The sequence below is a fragment of the Ovis aries genome, chromosome 1 (assembly GCF_016772045.2).
Source record: "Ovis aries strain OAR_USU_Benz2616 breed Rambouillet chromosome 1, ARS-UI_Ramb_v3.0, whole genome shotgun sequence".
NCBI lineage: Eukaryota > Metazoa > Chordata > Mammalia > Artiodactyla > Bovidae > Ovis > Ovis aries.
The window spans coordinates 22,691,482-22,697,959 of record NC_056054.1 but is presented as its reverse complement, the minus strand read 5'-3'; positions in this window follow the sequence as shown (position 1 = coordinate 22,697,959).

The window sequence follows — 6,478 nt, the reverse complement described above, 5'->3', positions numbered from 1 at the left end:
ACTGAGAGGGATAATCTCAATTCAAGAGAATTGAGATTGAATAATTGAATAATCCCAATTCAAGATTATTATAATAGGAATAAGTTCCCAACAGGTTTAGCAATTTACTACTTTTAGAATACTTTTGTGTTTATTTCTCTGGGGAGAAAAATATCAGATTCCCAGTGAAATGACAGGTATCTATGTACAGTATGTGCAAATCAGCAAACAAAAGCAGATGTTTGTTCATGTGAATAGGAGAGAAGGAAAGTTTACATAATCTCGAAATGTATTCAAGAAGAATAATGCCAGACCCAGGAACACATTGGAGAACTCAGGACTACATATATACTGATTGCTTAAACAAAAGGACTAAAGAACTGAGTTGGTCTGAGGCTTAGTGGGAAGAAACCAGCCCTACTTCAAGGGGAACATGAGATAGAATGGATGGGAAGAATTGGAATGAGCAGTCTTCACTTCCCTTTGCTCCAGTCTCAAACTACATCACATTTGGCTTAGTCCCACTTCAGACTCTTGGTCGCCTTTCACTCACCCAATTATAACTGGCTCCCCAAACTAGCTTAGGTCTAATATCTCAGCATTGTGGGGTCTTGAATGCTTTGGATGAATCTATTGCAGATAAACTGTTTCTATGGAATACAGTTTGGAAGCTGATCCTGGGCTTAATTCTGGCTCTACTGCTGACCTTTACCCTGGTATCCAGTGTTGCTCTACATCGTAGATTGCAAAGCAAGTGGGTTTGAAGGGTGGGAGATGTAAAGGGGGAAGGGGGAGCTAAAGCTGCATGATCCTTGATTTTCAAGCCTGTGTGCCTCAGAAAGCTCTGAATGCTTAGGTCATTACTAGATGCTCTTCACCATTCCTTGGCCTCCTGACAAGGCTGTGTGTCTGAAAGCCTGGGCTTTCTTGTACCTCAATCAAATTCAAATTATTTTCTTTTTCCTATGGTGATAGCTTTCCCAACAAACTGGGAGAATTTTTAAACATTTAGCATTTAACACTTAACACAGTTTACACATAGCTCTCACTTGACTGCTTAAATAGTACAATGACTTTGTCAGGGCAGGAAATAAAGTCCTGACTGCGCAGGGCAGAAACAGCTGCATAGAGGTCACTTAAATAGTACAGAGCATCAGAAAAATAGAGCATACAGGGAGAGTTAATCCAGGTAACTTACCTTTCCCAAGGGGAAAGTTTTCATCCATCTCAACCAAGTTGCTTCGGGGGAAATGGACTTGGGGGATTTAGGGGGAAATTTTAAGACACATACAAAAATAGCTGTTCGTGACTCGAAGGTGTACTCAGTTTTAAAACCTTCAAATTCAACATATCCATTATCATACGTAAAATAGATGACCAGTGCAAGTTTGATGCATGAAGCTGGGCACCCAAAGCCAGTGCTCTGGGACAACCCAGAGGGATAGGCTGGGAAGGGAGGTGGGCAGGGGGTTCAGGATGTGAGGGACACATGTATGCCTGTGGCCCATTCATGCTGATGTATGGCAAAAACCATCACACTATTGTAATTAACCTCCAATTAAAATAAATAAATTAATAAACCTTCAAATTCACAGATCCTTTCTGGTATAGCTCTATCTTTCAAGATTATACTCTTCTGAGGTCTCTTTCTAGCTGAAAACTTGGACGTCCACAAAGCCTCTCTCTTTAGTAGCTCAGTGTTCTGCATGTTCTCCAGGAGCACAGATAAGAAGAGCCAGAAATAATTTACAATCTCCACTACGTTTGAGAGCCTGTACTGGATAATGTCTTCCTATTACCCGACACACAGGTGAGCAGAACTCTTCCCAGGTCCCTTGGTGTATGATTCTGTGTCCTATAGAGGTACTCCTCTTTATGGATAGGTGCCACATTTTTGATGTTGATGGGGAGACAAAAACGAGAGCCATCTATGCCACCATGGTGCTCATGAATCTTTGTATCCCAGATTTTAAACATTAAGTTAGACTGCATGTGTGTCTGCTAAGCTGCTTCAGTCATGTCCAGCGCTTTGTGACCCTATGGACTGTCTTCACCGGTTTTATCTATCCATGGGATTCTCCAGGCAAGAACACTGGAGTGGGTTGCCTTGCCCTCTTCCAGGGGACCTTCCCAACCCAGGGATCAAACCTGCATCTCCTGCAGCGGCAGGCAGGTTCTTTACCCAGTGAGCTATCTGGGAAACCCTGGACTATGCATAATACCCCACAATGGAGGGATGGGCATCACTTGTGTTGTTGAGCCCCTATGTAATAGAATATTTTCATGGGAAGACTAGGTAGCCAAATGACACCACAGTGATGTGTGCTGAATAAGATTTTAAGCAGTATGTTGTCTAACAACCCTTTTATGAGATTCTTACTTTCAGAGCTCTTATGATCTCTTAGGCAGTTCAGAAGTCTCCAGACCTGTCCTACTCTGGCCTATTTTGAATCTAGATAGCTCTGTCCCACTCTCCCTAATGCAGCACGCTGATTGATGGGCTAGAGGAAGAAAAAGAAAAATGAGTTACTTTCCTCTGGGTCTGTTTAGCCTGAGCCCCAAACCACTCCCATCCTAGAAACAGCTCTGCTTTTGTCCCAGTGACCAACAGCTTTAGACCTGAGCCTTCAGATACTTGGGATCCGCTAGTCCTAAACCTTAGCCCTTTATTTCCTCTCCCCACCTCCCCCCGACCTGCCCCTGATCGACTGAACTCTGAACTCCTCACCCTTAGTTCTGTTCTAAATACATACAAAGGGATGGCATTAAACTGTAAGTCTTGTTTTTCTGGTGCATTTCCCCCAATCTGAAGTATCTCCACACCAATAACTCATGGTGATCTCTCTCTATTTTTTTTTTTTTCAGGTTGCTCCTGCAATGCAGTATCTCCTTGGTTAGTGGGCATACTAATAGTCTTGACTTCATTCAGTATGATTGTCTCCTTCATTTTCTATTTGCATTACAAAAAAAGAGGTATGTGGGACCAAAAAGATGAAAACTTTGTGAAAATATCTCTAAGTGCTCAGTATCTGGTAAAACATTTAGCCAAAGAAGAGTAACAATGCTATTTATCTGAAAGCTTGGGTTTCTTCTTGTACCTCAAATATTTGTTTGAATTCCATGAACGATAAATTTTTGGCCCTCATATCACTGGATTAGGATTCCAGCCTTCAGAATTTTGTGAGTTTAATGATACAAACTGCTGATACCTCTTCTCCCTAGCAAAAGAAAATATTTTCTTCAGTAAAATAGCTATATTCTGCCAAAAATCCAGCCAATTCTTCCTGTACTTTTAGCTTAGCTTAGACGAGATAATAATTCAGTATATCTTAAACATTAGGCGCTATAGATTACTTTAAGAGACTGATACAAAGAAAAAAGTCTTCTTCTCAAAATTATTTATATGTCCACAGATATTTTGCTTAAGTTTATGACCTGTTCTCAGGCTTCCCTGGTGGCTCATGTGGTAAAGAATCTGCCTGCAATGCAGGAAACATGGGTTTGATCCCTGGGTCAGGAAAATCCCCTGGAGAAAGGAATGGCTACCCATTCCAGTATTCTTCCCTGGTGAATTCCATGGACAAAGGAGCCTGGCAGGCTACAGTCCACTGGGTCGCCAAGAGCCAGATTAACACTACTACTACTCATGGTCTGTATGGACAACTGAAACTGATCCTTCCCTTTGACTGTCTTTGAAGGTGAAGTGGAAACGGCAATTGTAAAAGTCTGGGGATAGCTAAACCCAGCATGTTTTAAAATGGGTCCTCAGCTCTATCTTTGAGGTCCCCAGGCACAAAATGGGGCTGAACTATTCAGAGGATTTAATTTATTAATTTTCTCCTATGCAATAAAGACCAAATAGTCTTAAATAATACTAGACTGGAAACTGCTTATATATTTCACTTTAAGAAAAGCCATACCTGAATCTTGCTTTGCATGTTAGCAAACTAAATACTCTCTCTATTTGTGCTAGAGGAAAGGAGCAAGATACTATGGTAAGAGCTGCTGCTGCTGCTAAGTCGCATCAGTCATGTCCGACTCTGTGCGCTGCCACAGACGGCAGCCCACCAGGCTCCCCTGTCCCTGGGATTCTCCTGGCAAGAACACTGGAGTGGGTTGCCATTTCCTTCTCCAATGCATGAAAGTGAAAAGTGAAAGGGAAGTCGCTCAGTCATGTCCGACTCCTCGCGACCCCATGGACTGCAGCCCACCAGGCTCCTCTGCCCATGGGATTTTCCAGACAAGAGTACTGGAGTGGGGTGCGGAGCTAGTACATATTAAACATTTATTATGTGCTGTGTGGATTTTATAATATTAATACATTTACTCTTCAGTGAACTAGATTTTATATGTGATAAAATCTGGAATACAAAGAGGTTGAATAGCTATTCACACAGCTAAGTAATGGCAATGCCCGGACCCCAACCAGGCACTTAGGCCTCTGTTTCAATAACTGTAGTGTACTGTTCCTCTATGGAAAGACTAAAAATAAAATTAAAAAGAAAGAGATATTTAGTCAGCAGTCTTGTGAAAAGGAATTGATCATTACAGGGAAATATTGCCTGGGTACTTGATTTATGAGGCTTCCGTTGGATATAATAGAAAACCCCAAGAATAGGTTGCAGGTCACTGTCGTTGTCGAAGCAGACTTGGAATCCTTAACAGTGAATCTGGGAATTAAAATTTTATTTTTGCTTACTCTAACTTGAAGACCTAAAACTAAGTCATTGATCACAGAGGCCTCCACCCACAGTGCTCACAACTCCTGGTAATTAGGCAAGGAACACCCATCCACTAATCTCTTTTCTAATTGCTACTGAACTTTCTTCTCCTTACTTAAAATGGACTTTCCTCCATGGATATTGCTTCCTCTATAACTATCTCATTCAGCAGCCTCATTCCTTATTTAGGCAACTTTCTGTTAGTTGTGACTTTCTGGACTGATTTTCCTTCTTGATGTTTATCAATTCAGAAAGCACTTGTCAATTCATTTAACAAATACGAATTTCCAGGAAATTCCACAAACATTGTAGATTTTAATTCTTAACATCTTTATGCAGTGTTTATTATTATCTTCACTTTGGAGCTGCAGATACAGAAGAATGTAAAATTTGATCAACTTACATCAGCTGACCCAGCAAATAATAACGTTATTACTGGGGTTCGAATCATGTGTCCCTTATTCTGAATATTTTACAATAAATCAGACTGCCTTGAGTCTCCAACAGACATATTCTGCTCTTCCTGCTTTCTGTGGAGGTCATGCACAGAGAATCCTGCAAGACATGTATACTATTTATTTCCAAGAATCATTGCCAGACTAGAGTCAGGCTTTCTTGGCTATACTTCTAACTGTGTGAACTTGAGGAACTTATTTAAAGTCTCTGAACTGTAGTTTCTTCATCCTTAAAATATCAATGATAATGCTTGTTTCATAAGGTTATTTTAGGTTAAATTAGTCAATATATTGAAGTCATTTAGTCTGGGTTCACACATAGTGCAAACCACACTAATGTTTGATACTATTATTACTATCATTATTATTAGCATTATCTATGGATTCTGTCACAATTCCCTGTCTGGTGTCTCAGCTGGTGGGAAGATTGGGTTACATGCGTTTGCATCATCCTTCTTCCCTTTTCTCCTAAGCTCATGGCATGTCTTTCTTCACTCGCACCTCACCATGACCTTAACTTTCCTTCTAACACGGACATCCTTAGCCATGTAGAAAGGAAAGAAAACTAAGAAGTCAGCATAGATTTACACACACACACACACACACAATCTTCCAGCACTCTTAGCATCCTAGAGCTATTTTATTTCCGAGCTTTTCCTTCGATTTTATTTTAAATTTTGTTCTACCCCTTAGGAGAAGAGCTTTGAAGTTCCTCTTAATGTTAACCTGAGAAAAATAGAGGTGTGTGACCAAGAGGGACACATGTAGACTCTTCACTCTTTGATCATTTTGCACAAGCCCCCAGAGCAATTTTTCTGTTTAAAAAAAATTCACGCTATCACTCTTATAAAAGGGGCCTCCGATCTAGTCAAGGGCTGAGAATTTATATCAAATTATAGGGTAAAGTACATATTTATTAGGGAAACAGTTTACCCCCCATTTGTGCGGTCTATGACCATATGGAATATATTGTGAGGGCAACGATTTTGGTGACTTTTGAGTTTTCTCTTCTCCAAGAAGAATATTGTCAGTTATTTCAACCATTATTTAAGAACATGGATTTAAGACTCCTGACTCCTGTTTCCCCATCCTTACTGTCTTGGTTGTCCTTCTCTACAAGATAGTATGAATCAGTGAACAGTCACGTCAGTGAAACAAACTAGAGTTAGTATAGGAAAGTTATTTTGAATAGGCATAGCTGACCAGTAATGAAACAGATACCCTAACTGTTGGTAATGGTGCTCCCATCACAAGACATATTAATCAGTATTATGAGGTGGGGATATTCTCCACTTTTAGAATCACCCAGAAAACATACTTTGC